At 49.1% G+C, this 12,617-nt stretch overlaps 1 protein-coding gene across 3 annotated transcripts in view; it reads left to right on the forward strand.

Moving 5' to 3' along the window:
- gabrb3 (gamma-aminobutyric acid type A receptor subunit beta3) overlaps nt 1-12,617 on the forward strand; it is a 628,623-nt gene that overhangs the window by 452,837 nt on the left and 163,169 nt on the right. The gene's annotated exons all lie outside the window — the stretch shown is intronic.

Genomic DNA, 12,617 nt, shown 5'->3' on the forward strand with positions numbered 1-12,617 from the left:
TCCTTCAGAGGGTTGGTGCAGACTCGATGGCCAGTAAGGCTTTCTTCTGCACTGTAGTGTTTTTATGATTTCAGTGATTAAATGTAAAATTCATAACGCATGCAAGTAATTTCCAAGGAGCAGTAGCCAATTGTGTCCAATTTAGAAACAAATATTTTCAAACATCACAACTTACAAGCGAAAACAAAAAACAAAACACCTAAATGCTGGAAACACGCAGGTCAGTCTGTAATGGAACAGAAAGGCTGCTCTGGTTGTTGCATCCTTTTCAGTTCCTTTTCCAGTTATCCTGCATTTGTGGGATTTTACAGATCTTCTACGGACATCTCGGCCAAGACACCTGCTTCAGATCCCCAATTTGAATGCCTGTTTGAAATGGAAATCTTGAATCTGGATGGCACAGAACGTTGTGTTACGATCATCGGCTGCAACTTCTGGACTATAGAAGAGAGGGATTATGTTATATGTTTGCACTCTCGGAGTGGTTCCTCGTGTCCTGGGTGCACAGACAGGCTTGCACTCCAGCTGTGTTTCCATCCACCAATTGCAACAATCAGAAACTGCATGACGAGGTCTTGGAGTGGGAGCCATGCTGGGGAGGTGATGAGCTCGTCTGGTGGGCAAGATCTTGAGTCCCAAGTGCAAAACTGGCTGTATACTACACCACAGTCAGATAACTGTGGGCAGCACGGTAGCATTGTGGATAACACAATCGCTTCACAGCTCCAGGGTCCCAGGTTCGATTCCCTGCTTGGGTCACTGTCTGTGCGGAGTCTGCACATCCTCCCCGTGTGTGCGTGGGTTTCCTCCGGGTGCTCCGGTTTCCTCCCACAGTCCAAAGATGTGCAGGTTAGGTGGATTGGCCATGATAAATTGCCGTTAGTGTCCAAAATTGCCCTTAGTGTTGGGTGGGGTTACTGGGTTATGGGGATAGGGTGGAGGTGTTGAACTTGGGTAGGGTGCTCATTCCAAGAGCCGGTGCAGACTCGATGGGCTGAATGGCCTCCTTCTGCACTGTGAATTCTATATTCTATAACTGAGGGCCTTGTTAGCAACAGGAGCACTTGGCGAAACAGACATTTGTGTTGCCATGCACTGAGGGTAGATTTGATTGGAATTTAAAGGGCCGAGATGGAGTGCATGGGAAGTACTTGTTTCCTTCAGCAAGAGGGTCATTGATTAGGAACATATAGAATCATAGAACTTACAGTGCAGAAGAAGGCCATTTGATCCATCGAGTATGTACCGGCCCCTGGAAAGAACACGCTACTCAAGCCCACGCCTCCACCCTATCCCCGTAACCCTGCGTAATCTTTTTGGGACACTAAGGAAATTTATCATGGCCAATCCACCTAACCTGCACATCTTTGGACTGTGGGAGGAAACCGGTGCTCCCGGAGGAAACCTACGCAGACACAGGGAGAACGTGCAGACTCCACACAGACAGTGACCCAAGCCGGAAATCGAACCTGGGTCTCAGGTGCTGTGAAGCACCTGTGCTAATCACTGTACCACCATGCTGTAAAATAATTAGCAGGAGGATAAAAGGGCAGTTGAGGAGAAATGTTTTCACCTGGAAGGTGGCCGGGAACTTCCTGCTTGTAAGTGTGCTAGAGACAAAAATCCTCATTGTATTTTTAAAAAACCTTGGATATCATAGAACTTACAGTGCAGAAGGAGGCCATTCAGCCCATCGAGTCTGCAATGGCCTTGGAAAGAGCACCCTAGTTAAGACCACGCCTCCGCCCTATCGCCGTAACCCAGCAACCCCACCCAACCTTTTTGGACACTAAGGGCAATTTATCTTGGCCAATCCACCTAACCTGCACATGTTTGGACTGTGGGAGGAAACCGGAGCACCCGGAGGAAACCCACCCAGACACGGGGAGAACGTGCAGACTCCGCACAGACAGTGACCCAAGCCGGGAATCGAACCTGGGACCCTGGAGCTGTGAAGCAACTGTGCCAACCACTGTGCTACCGTGCTGCCCCACTCTGCACTTGAAGTTCCATAATCTACAAGGCCATGGACCTATAGCTAGAAGGTGGGATTATGGTCACAACAATCTCTTTTGGCTGATACCTTGCCCATAATCAAACCATGCCCACAATGCTGAGGGTAACATAACGTAAGACTTACACCCTCTGCATGCTGACAGGAGTGTACATGCCAGTAAACCTACAGATAGGCCACATTGCCCTGGATGAGCCCACAGGTGTGCAGCAACAGCTGTTTGAACAACTTGTGCGGCATCCATTCTGACCAACGGCCCAGTTACAGAGGTGGGCGCCATATGTAACATTCCAGACTTCCATAAACTTCCCTCAGTTAGCACGTCTTCCTCCATCCGGAAAGCAAAGGCTGCCAAAATAGTGGGGACAGCAGGTGAGCAATGTTCCCTGGAGCATACATGGCCTATCGAGCTGTGATACTTCCACCTCGGCCAATGCCGTACAGGTGAGCACATTGCACCCAGCATGCATGCTTGAGGTGCATCTGCTGCCCAGCCGCTGTTGGTGGAGTCTGATCATTGAGCCTCCTTCAAAGTCAAGTTTGGATGGCCAATGAATGATACAAGTAGCATCTCAGTGCTTGAGCCTTTGAACTCTGGATTCTAATGTGATAGACTAGAGAAGAAAGATGCTCTCTAATGCCTCACAAAAACACTCGTACACTTACTCCCAGTGACCTCACCTCAAGATGGACCTCAGCATGTCAGCTTCTTTATCACTTTTAAAGTGCCCTTCATAATATTACCATTCTTTTGGACATCTGTAGTATACAAACACTCTGGGATACATTTTCCAGTCCCACCACCCGCAGGAATCATCACGGGCTGGAAGGAAAATTTGTTGGATCAATTGAAGATCCATTGACCTCGGTGGGAATTTCCAGTCACATTGTTGGTACGACCAGAAAATCCCGCCCACCTCATCTGAATGTATGTAAATATATTCAAAAAGAACTCAAGTGTGAGATACACAATGTGAAAAGTGTGAACCCATTTGTGCCCTCGGTGAGGCGATGCCTGGATGGGGTGCCAGTCAAGTGGACTGCTTTGCCCAATGGTGTCGAAAACTGTTTGTTTATTGTTGCAGCTACACTCATCCGCGCAAGAGGAGAATATTCCATCACACTCCTGATATGTGTCTCATAAATGGTGGACAGTCTTTGGGGATTCAGGAAGTGAGTTATTTGCTGCAGGTTCCTAGCCCGTGCCCTGCTCTTGTAGCCACAGTATTTCTATGGCTTATCCAGTTTAGTTTCTGGTCAATGGTAACCCCAAGAATGTTGACAGTGAGGGATTCGGCAATGGTAATGCTGTTGAACGTCAAAGGGTGATGGTCTCTTGCTGAAGATGGTCATTGCCTGGCATTTGTGTGGCATGAATGCGACTTGCCAGTTCTTATCTCAAGCCTGGATATTGTCCAGGTCTTGCTGCATTTGGACATGGACGGCTTCATTATCTGAGGAGTCACCATCGGTGCTGCCCATTGTACAATCATCAGCGGACATCCCCACCTCTGACCTTGTGATGGAAGGAAGGTCATTGATGAAGCAGTTGAAGATGGTTGGACCTAGGGAAACATGGTAGTACAGTGGTTAGCACTGCTGCTTCACAGCTCCAGGGTCCCAGGTTCTATTCCCGGCTTGGGACACTGTCTGCGCGGAGTCTGCATGTTCTCCCCGTGTCTGCATGGGTTTCCTCCGGGTGTTCCGGTTTCCTCCCACAAGTCCCGAAAGATGTGCTGTTAGGTAATTTGGACATTCTGAATTCTCACTCTGTGTACCCGAACAGGCGCTGGAATGTGGTGACGAGGGTTTTCACAGTAACTTCGTTGCAGTGTTAATGTAAGCCCACTTGTGACAATAAAGATTATTAACACTGAAGAACCCCTGCAGTGATGTCCTGGAAGTGATTCCTATTTACTCCAGTTTTGCTTGGGCTCCTTGATGCCACACTCAGTTAAATTGTGCTGAAATTGGAGGCTAATATACTTCGACCCTTTGGTCTGCAATAGTTACTCCAGTGCACAAAGCACAAGAATTCTCCATGTCGGACCCCCCCCCTCTCTCAACCTTAGCCCTTCCATTGTAGGTAAAAAAAAAGGATCTTTGCCATTTTTCAGCCCTGGTACACAGGTTTGAATGAAGTGTCGAGGATAGCAGCTACAAATCCGGGGAGTGATACAAATAGGTTTCCTGCAACACAAATAATGGGGCGGGGGGAGATATTCCGGCTGTTCGCGCCGGCGAAACCTTCCAGTCCTTCTGACAGCGTATCCTCACCACACATATCCCGAAGGCAAGGGGTGCATTCAACAGGAAACCCTGTTAACAATGACATGATCGCTGGCCAATGGCGGGCCACCTCCCGCCGCCCAGAAACATGCAGCGGGCTGCTCGGGAAATCCCGCCCAATGCCAGCAAGCTGCGTTTGAATGTTGCCCTTTCCTTGAAAGGCCCAAATGGAGCTCATGTCGAAACAAAATCACTTCACCAACACGAATACTACACAAACCGATCTGACAGAATCTACCACAAGCAACTTTGTACTTAATTAACTGATTAAACAAAATTACACATGACTTCACATGGTGTTATTCCATGCTCTCCGGCCCAGGTCTGCTGTGAAATGCCCAGGCCTGGTCCTGTTGGACTGGTAATCCTCCATGTGGCACCACCCGAGGTCATGTGCAAATGAAATATTCTTTATTCAATTATTAGACGCGCAACAGTTAAATAACCACTTTTTTGCCAAGTTTGAAAACAGACGGCAAGGCAGAAGGCATGGCTTGAATTTGCTTGGTATAGCCAACATAGAAACTGAATCAGAGACCTGGAGAGCCTCACTAACAAATGATTCTGCATCAGAAAACATTTCTTAACAGGCAGGGGTTTGTTAGTGTAGTTTATCTCTTGGAACTTTCTCATTATATTACATTATTACATACTGAACTGTCTTTGACAATGAGGGGTGGGGTGCGATTTTGTTTGGTATGAGAATGTAAAATGGGTGATAATGAACCAAAAGCTGCCTTTGCATCTCTCCCCTGTTTTATTTTGATTGTATTCAATGGCCTGGTGTACACTACTGAACAAAGTCAGAATTATCCCCAAGTACCTACCTATATCCACCAGGCTGAGTGGGAATTTTTTATTACTTCGGTATTTTCTTATTTTCTGATAAATGCACTCAAAGGTACAACACTAATCATTGAGCCAGTTCAAACTGGTTTTTATTTTTGATATTGTGCGCTTATTACTTGGTATAGGCAGCTCATACTGGTCCCAAAACATAGTGACTCTTTCTTCACATAGGGCTGAATTTAAAATAGGGCATGATCATGTCAGGTTGGCAATATTGTGTCACAATGCTGGTCTCCAAAACTGCAGAAGGTCGGTGGGCTGTCGATTTCGGTGCCTGCTCGCCATTTTGAAATTGAGTTTGTTAATGAGCCAACCGTTTGCAATTTTTCATTGCCCGTTGCATTTTTCAGGCGCAGGCATGAAACAATGTGAGAGTGCGTTCCATGACAAAGAGCCACATAGGTGGAAAACAAGATCTGCCACGAGTGCCATGATTGAAAGTAGCAGCAGATTCAGCTGGTGAAGGTGGTTGTGCCTGTAGTTTTTTGAATCCAATTTCTCAGCTTTTTGGAGCTTTCAGTAAAAAATAGAGATATTCAAAGGCAGGGGGCATTTACTTGTAGCCGTGTCAAACTTCCTGTTCACAGCATTACCCCTCTGCCACATGCTGCCCCAGTCTTTAGTCCCAATTGGACACAGGTCCCCCACTTTGCAGCTTTAATTGGCCTCCTTCCCACTGGACTGTTACTAATTGACCATCGGATCCTTGATTTGAGAAACTGAGAGACAGGGGGCGGGAGGGAGGGGTCACTCGGTTTCCATTCAGCTTCCTTCCTCACCCAAGATAAATATAAAACACAGTCCACAGTGTCACGGTAGAACCCAACACTCGGTATAGGTCAAGAAAGATGTAGTCAAAGAAGTCCAGATATTCCAGTCAAGCCCACAGAGTCATCCATGAAGGGCAGCAATCTATGAGGCCAAAGATAACATAACCATTCCAGCAGACTCACGCCTGTGCCTGTTCAACCTCTCAGATGAGGATTGCGAAGCTTAAACAAAGCCATCTGTCGCATTCCTCTCCATGGAAAAGTTCTTCACCAAACAAAGATGTGGGTGAAACACCAGTGTGGCATATGCCAGGTGGAGCGGGTAATTCACAGGATATTTGCTGTAGGTTTGGAATGGTCAGGCACTTTGCTAAATACATCCTCCACCCATGCGTCTCTGCCCATATACTTACAGTACTTCCCAAAAAAAATGCGATCGTGTCAGCTTGGTCCACTGTTGCATGCTATCAAGGAGTCTCCTCCTTGTGATCAGATCACCAAAGGCATGCATGGGGCAATAACCTCTCCCTGCCTCACCCAATCATGCAGACGTGACTCTTGACTCAGTTGAACCAGAGAAACACCAGCTAATTATCCTGATGCCAAAGTGTAGCTTCCCAGCAAACTCTAAGCTGCACAACAATGCTCCAATAATTGTACAGGGGATTTGTGCTTTAGAACTTGCCATGTCCTTAGCTAAGCTGTTCCAGTGCAGCTAAAACACTGTCATCTACCTTGCAAAGTGGAAAATTGCTTCGGCAGGTCCTGTACACATAAAGCAGGAGAAATCCAACCTACCCAATTGCCACTTCATCAGTCTACTCTCGATCATCAGTGAAGTGATAGAAAATGTTGTCGACAGCCCTACCAAGCTACATCTACTCAGCTTCCTGATGTTTAGTCTGGGTTTTGCCAGGGTCACTTAACTCCAGACCTCATTACACCTTGGACCAAACATGGAAGAAAGAGTTGAACTCCAGAGGTGATGTGAGACTAACTGCCCTTGACATCGAGGTAGCCCTCACAAAACTGCAGTCAATGGGAATCAGGGAGAAAGGTCTCCGCTGGTTGAAGTCATACCCGTCATAAAGGAAGATGGTTATAGTGGTTGGAGGTCGATCATCTCAGCTCCAGGACATTGCTGTAGGAGTTCCTCACGGTAGTGTCCTAGGCCCAACCATCTTCACCTGCTGGTTTACCCAGTGACGTCCACATCCCATAAATTATTTTTTATATAACATAACTTCAGTATCAATGTATTTTCTTTTTAAATACCATGTGACCAAACTGTGCAAATGTTTCACAATATTTACATATGTCATAGAGTTACAAAATTTAGCACAGAAAGAGGCCATTTGTCCCATCAGAGCATCACAGGCTTTAGGCTGCAGGAATGGATACCTTTTGAATAAAAAGAAAAATATATGTATCCTTACATCAGTGATGGGCAACCTTGGCTAGTGAATGTGTCATATGAGGGCCCTCCTTCCTCTTAGTTGGCCACAAAATTGAAATCCAGCATGTGCTCTCGTTGTGACCCTTGAACAAGATTGAACACGTTGGCCGGGATTCGCCGCTACCCGGCGACGCGGGCCGTACCGGAGGCGAGGAGTGGCATGAACCACTCCGGCAGAATCCTCCGCACCTTCAGGGGCTATGCCGGTGCCGGAGGGGTTTGCGCTGCGTCAGCTGGCGCCAGTGGAGTTGTCGCCGCGCCAACTGGCGCCGAAGGGCCTACGCTGGCCGGCGTGAGTTGGCGCATGCGCGGGAGCGCCAGCATGTTCTGGCGTGATCCCAGCGCATGTGCAGGAGGGTTCTTCTCTGCGCCGCCCATGGCGGACCGTTACAGCAGCCGTTGAGGAGGGAAAGAGTCCCCCCACGGCACAGGCCCGCCCACAGATCGGTAGGCCTCAATCGCGGGCCAGGCCACCATTGTCCCCCCCGGGGCCAGATCCCCCCCCCCCCCCCCCCCCCCCCTCCCCCCGGGGACTCTGCAGGCTGCCCACAGAACCGGGTCCCGTCGGTAAGGACCTTGTTTGATTTCCGCCAGCGGGACTGGCCGAAAACGGGCAGCCACTCGGCCCATTGCGGAGCTGAGATTCGCCGGGGGGCCACTACCAACGGCCCCCGACTGGCGCGACGCGATTCCCACTCCCGCCGAAAAACCGGTGCCAGAGAATCTGGGAGCCCGGCATCAGGGCGGCGTGGCGGGATTCACGCCGCCCCCCGGCGATTCTCTGGCCCGGCGGGGGGTCGGAGAATCCCGCCCATTTAATTCATGCCGGTTATTTCATAAGTTACAGAAAATGCTTAATCATTCATATATTAATCGAACTATCATCAACTTCAAATGGTTAAAAACAAAATAAATATTTACCCTAGATAAGATGGCTCTCACAGTCAATGTTGTGTGCAATCAGCATGCCCGTCTCTTCACATCCCCTTGCTTTACCTGCATCTCACTTCAGTTGTACTGGCAGGAAAATAGCTACGCGGATGGAAACCAGCGACGTGGCAACTCTGCGCGTGGGCAACAGCCAATAAAATGTCTTGCAGGCCTGCACTCAGAATCCAGATGGGTCACATGTGGCCCCTGAGTCACAGACTGCCAACCACTGTCTTACATTCGAGAAAAATACAGTGTTATGAATGTAATTTTGACATAAGCTGTTCACAACACTTCCCCCAGACCTGGTTTTGTGTCAGATGTGCCAAACTGCTCCTGAGTTAATTGAGTTAATTCTTCAATTGCTTCTCTGGGAATATTCACACATTGTTTCGGACTTCTTCCCCCGAGAAGAACAAGGGCCGCCGATACATGGAGACACCACCATTCTGCAAGTTCCCATTCAAGTCCCACACCATCCTGACTTGGAACTATATCACCGTTCCTTCGCTGTTGCTGGTCCAGAAACGTGGAACACCTTTCTTAACAGCATTGTGGGTTTACCAACATCACTTAACCTGCAGGGGTCCAAGGATGCGGATCACCACAGCCTTCCCAAGGGCAACAAATGCGGGCCAAGCCAGTGACACTCGCACCCCCTGAAAGAATAGGAAAAATGCATTTGAGAAGCTGCGCACATCATATTTACACAAAACGTACAATATGTATTTTGCACACATAGTGCAGCCCTTAGTACATAGATGGGGCAACGGGAACTGTGGAGAAATCTGTGACAAGCCAGATGCGCATGAGGAAAAAAACTGGGATGGTGGGGGTTAGGTCTGTATGGCACCGTCATCTCATTCCAACATGTTAGAGATGAAAGCAGGCACCAGCCCTTCTTCTGACAGATCTGTAAACCAGCACGACAGAATGACTAATTAAATTCGCCAATAACCATCAGTGTGGAATTTTCGGAGAGCTGCGTTGGGGTATCAGTGATTAGAGATTTAATGTGCGAATATCTGATTGGATGAGCCCAGTGATAGAGCGCACTATATTTCTGATGTAAAACTACCTAAAACAATTCAAAGAAAGAAAGATTTGCATTTACAAGCACTTTAGAGTAATTACGTGCTTTTGATGTGTTGTCACAGTTGAAATATAGCCGCTTTACACACAGCAAGGCCTCGCAAACATCAGTGTAACCACCAGATGGAAAAATATTTTTCTGAAAACACAAAATGCAGAAAGACCTCAGCAGTTCGGGCAGGACTTGTGGGGAGAGTACTAGAGCTGATGGGCGGATTTTTCCAGCCCTTCCCACCAGCAGGATCTTCCGGCTCCGCCGATATTGAGAATGCCGCCACAGAATGTCGGGAACCCTCATTTAAATATACTAGCAAATTATTAGTGAGCTCTTCCGTCAGGCCTTCCCCCCCCCCCCTCAATGAAGAATGAGCGTGCGCCGACATGACGTCTCGTCAGTGCGATGTACAACAGCTCTAGATAAAGGAGAAACTGGCGATCTCTCCTCTGAAGGAGTTATCAGAGATGAGCACTCAGATTGCCATCAACTTCCCAGGTGCCAGTTGCAGAGGGGGCATTGGGGGGGGTGGGGTGGGGGCGTGAACGAGGGGGACCCATAACTGTGCAACTCAGTGCCGGGGGGTGGGGTTCAGTCTTGATCTCGGGGGTGTGGGGTCGCTCACAGGCCATAGCGGCCCTTCGTGGTTGTGAGATTCTCGGTTTCAAGGGTCCTGGCAGCTGGTCTGCAGACGTCGCTTCCCATGTCCTCCTGGCTGGGCTTGTGGAGATATGACCCCTGAGGGATTTCCCTTCTCGGGTGGCAGCTGGAAAGTGGGTGGGAGCAGGTGAATAAGGACAGTCAACACGGGGGTGACTGAGAAGCCCCTGGGTGGGATCCTATGAAATTCCAGGTTGCATGGGCAGAGTGGGGGACTCAGACATGTGCTAGTTCCCAGCCTCATGAGGGCTGAAGACCCTCACACAGTGGGGAGGACGGATGCAGTCAGAATTATGCTCCACACTCAGGCTGCATGAACGCATGAGCTACCTGGAAGTTCAAGGCCAGTGGTTATGGAGGCCAGGCTGTCGGGGATTAGTGTATGGCTGGCTGGCTGTGCAGGCTGGAAGGCTTGCTTAGTCCGCAGCCCATGGGATCTGGTGGAATGAGGGTGCCCTCTAAGGATGAAGTTTACTGCAAATTTCAGTCTCCAGGTGCATCAGGTGCGCCTCACCTGCCAAAAGGGAAAGCCTGTAGCCTGATCTACCTGACTCTTCCTTGATGAGACAATTGTGTCAATTTAGGCAGCATTGGAATGCTTGAGTGTGCCACTGATTGGTGCCCTAATAGTTGGCCGTTTGGAAGAGAGGAGGTAGGAAGGAGGAGGACCTCCTTGTGAACCTGTTCCTGGGCCTGGCCAAACTTGCCATCAACAGGACCAGGCAGCGAACAATGGAGAGCGTTTTCCGACCCGACTGCTGACTAACAGGGCAGCAGGATAGCACGGTGCTGAGCACTGTTGTTTCACAGCTACAGGGTCCCAGGTTAGATTCCCGGCTTGGGTCACTGTCTGTGTGGAGTCTGCACGTTCTCCCCGTGTCTGCGTGGGTTTCCTCCGGGTGCTCCGGGTTCCTCCCACTAGTCCAAAGATGTGCAGGTTAGGTGGATTAGCTATGCTAAATTGCCCTTGGTGTCCAAAAAAGGTTAGGTGGGGTCACTGGGGTACGGGGATAGGGTGGAGGCATGGACTTAAGTAGGGTGCTCTTTCCAAGGGCTGGTGCAAACTCGATGGGCCAAATGGCCTCTGCACTGTAAATTTTATAAGTCAATCTATAAGAATACCTGCTTCTCTTCCAGGGCTACATTCGCGGCCGGGTGTGCCTGTAGAGGGAGCATGCGGTGTCTAATTGACCCCGTTAATCGCATTTTGGTTCAATGTTTTAGGTTTCATTTGCGATTCGCTTTTTGTTTAAGGCAGTTTCCCTTGAAGGGAAACTCCTTTGAAGGGAGTGTCCTCTTAATTATTCCCTCAGTTTATTTAATTTTGTTTAATTAGTTACTTGCGTTAAACAAAATAGTTGGAAACATTGGCTCTTTACACAAAATGATTGGAAGAGAGGGGTAGGGAAGGAGGAGGTCCTCCTCATGACTCTGCCCCTGAGCCTGGCCAAACTTGCCATCTAAAGGTCCAGGCAGTGGGCGAGCGAGTGAGATGTCTGACCCAACTGTCTTCCCCTCTACCGCAGCTACATTTGCAGCCATGTGTCCCTGGAGAGGGAGCCTGCAGTGTCCACTGGCACCATTGAGGCCTTCCATGCTTGCTGGGATTTGCAAGGTCTGGGTGCCTTATTGAACCCTTTAATCACAGTAAGAAGTCTTACAACACCAGGTTAAAGTCCAACAGGTTTGTTTCAAACACGAGCTTTCGGAGCACGGCTCCTTCTTCAGGTGAATGGAAAGGCTTGTTCCAGAAATGTTTATATAGACACAGTCAGAGATGCCCCGGAATGCGAGCACCTGCAGGCAATCAAATCATCAAAGATGCAGAGAGAGAGGTAACTCCAGGTTAAAGAGGTGTGAATTGTCCCAAGCCAGTTCAGTCGGTAGGCCTCTGCAAGTCCAGGCTTGTTGGTGGGGGCCGAATGTAATGCGACATGAATCCCAGATCCCGGTTGAGTCCGCATTCATGCGTGCGGAACTTAGCTATAAGTTTTTGCTCAGCAATTTTGCGTTGTCGCGTCTCCTGAAGGCCTCCTTGTAGAATGCTGACCCGGAGATCAGGGGCTGAATGTCCTTGACTGCTGAAGTGTTCCCCAACTGGAAGGGAACAGTCCTGCCTGTTGATAGTCGCACGATGCCCGTTTATTCGTTGTCGCAGTGTCTGCATGGTCTCGCCAATGTACCACGCTTCGGGACATCCTTTCCTGCAGCGTATGAGGTAGACTACATTGGTCGAGTCGCACGAGTATGCGCCGCGTACCTGGTGGGTGGTGTTTCCACGTGTAATGGTGGTGTCCATGTCGATGATCTGGCATGTCTTGCAGAGATTACCCTGGCAGGGTTTTGTGGTGTTGTGGTTGCTGTTCTGAAGGCTGGGTAATTTGCTGCAAACAATGGTTTGTTTGAGGTTGCGCGGTTGTTTGAAGGCCAGTAGTGGGGGTGTGGGGATGACCTTGGCAAGATGTCCATCCTCGCTGATGATGTGTTGGAGGCTGCGAAGAAGATGTCGTAGTTTCTCCGCCCCAGGAAAGTACTGGACGACGAAGGGTACTCTGTCAGTGG

This window comes from Scyliorhinus canicula, chromosome 14 (assembly GCF_902713615.1).
Source record: "Scyliorhinus canicula chromosome 14, sScyCan1.1, whole genome shotgun sequence".
Classification (NCBI taxonomy): domain Eukaryota; kingdom Metazoa; phylum Chordata; class Chondrichthyes; order Carcharhiniformes; family Scyliorhinidae; genus Scyliorhinus; species Scyliorhinus canicula.